This window comes from Mesitornis unicolor, unplaced genomic scaffold (assembly GCF_000695765.1).
Source record: "Mesitornis unicolor isolate BGI_N332 unplaced genomic scaffold, ASM69576v1 scaffold4968, whole genome shotgun sequence".
In the NCBI taxonomy this organism is placed as follows: domain Eukaryota; kingdom Metazoa; phylum Chordata; class Aves; order Mesitornithiformes; family Mesitornithidae; genus Mesitornis; species Mesitornis unicolor.
Window position 1 is genome coordinate 46,804 of NW_010199646.1, and position 1,688 is coordinate 48,491.

Genomic DNA, 1,688 nt, shown 5'->3' on the forward strand with positions numbered 1-1,688 from the left:
GCTTGGAAAAGGAACTATTGACTCATAATAAATTCTCAATAAAAATTGTGTGTCTGGTTAGTAAGATGTGTGATTTTGTCTTGGCCTTCTTGACAAAAACCTATTGTAGACAAGGTTAAAGGCGTGTTGCTTCACTGAATCAAAATATAACAAACTGCATGACTTGGATGTTGAAGCAGACAAGTTATCAGATTTTCCAGGCCCTAATTTTGACATCATTAAAATCTCATTATTCATTAGCATGAAATTATCTGGGAATGAAAGCAAAAAGGCACACACCCCCCAGCTCTTTTCAGCCTAAAGAATCCAGCGACTAATAGGATAGAGTAACGTTGCACCACAGCGGGACGGGGCTGGTGATTGATGCAACCATCGGCCATGGCCTTGTCACCTCCTCTCCTTTGTGCTGCCACAAATGAGATCTCAGAAATCAGCTTCCTGCAGAAATTCTCTGGGTTCCCAGAACAACATAATGTAATAACCCACACCTCTGGCATCTTGAGGAAAATTTAGTTTTAAGAATATAATATTCTTCATAATACGCTTACTGCAGTAACCACTGCATATAACAGTCATCATGGAACAGCTGGTTTACTCCATATATGAAAATATTTTCCTGGCTCCACTTTCAAAATTATTAGTTTGTTCCATTTAAATTTTCTGTGAAGTGTAGGGAGACAGCAAGTAAAATCAAACTCTGGTGAATTCCTTAAATAAAATAAAACTTCGTCCAAGGCACTTCTGAGTGTTAAGTCTCAGTGAGAAATAAATTAAAATGGTGACTGTGAAAGTGGAAGTTGCAGCATTACATCATTTAGTCAAAACCCAGTATCTGACGAGATGCCCTTATTTCCATACAACGTTTAGGGAGTATTTTCTGTTTAACTGGAGAGGCAGCATCTCTAAAGAAACACAGAGTAGTGATTTTCTGATGTTTCACTCCTCAGAGCTTTAAGACATAACCATTATACATGAAAAGGCTATTGTTTCTCATCTGGATTAGCAAAACTCCGTTTACACAACACAGACTTGAAGGATCTTAAATGAGAACAGAGCTACTTAATAAGCAGCAAGTTGTCAGGCCTACAGGTCTGTGAAGGGTGAACTTCTACATAAATGCAAGTAAATAGCTGATCAGGTACAACCAAGTCAATAGGCTTAAACTCATCCAAACCAGGCCAACATGGCACCAGAACGTGCCCTTTTCTGTCAATACAAAGAGATTTCACTGAAGACAACCACATTTTGGAGCAGTAACAGAAAATATGCATTTAACTATTACGTAACAGGAAAATAGGCCCCGAGGTTGCCAAGAATATATGACAGAAAACCCAAAGGGAAGTAACACTTTTTTTTAAAACTAAGATTCAATTAAGCTGGTTTTGTGCTGTGGATAAGTACATAGCTAAACCCCCATTTATCATTGCTCATTAAAAATGAAAGCAGCACAGTGCTCGGGCTGGAGACCTTCTGGAGCTTCACTGCAGCGGCACAGGGCTGGGAAGAGAAAGCAGAATTTGGCCAAGTGCTGCTCTCGGTTCTGCTGTCAGCACAGGGCTTACAGAATTACTGATTTCAGCCTCAGTTTCTGCAGCTGCAAAGTGCTCAATGCACTGATGAATCTCAGACATATGCTCCAAGATTAATTTTTGCAGATTCTCAGTAAGCGAAACCTTGTGTATCTCTTA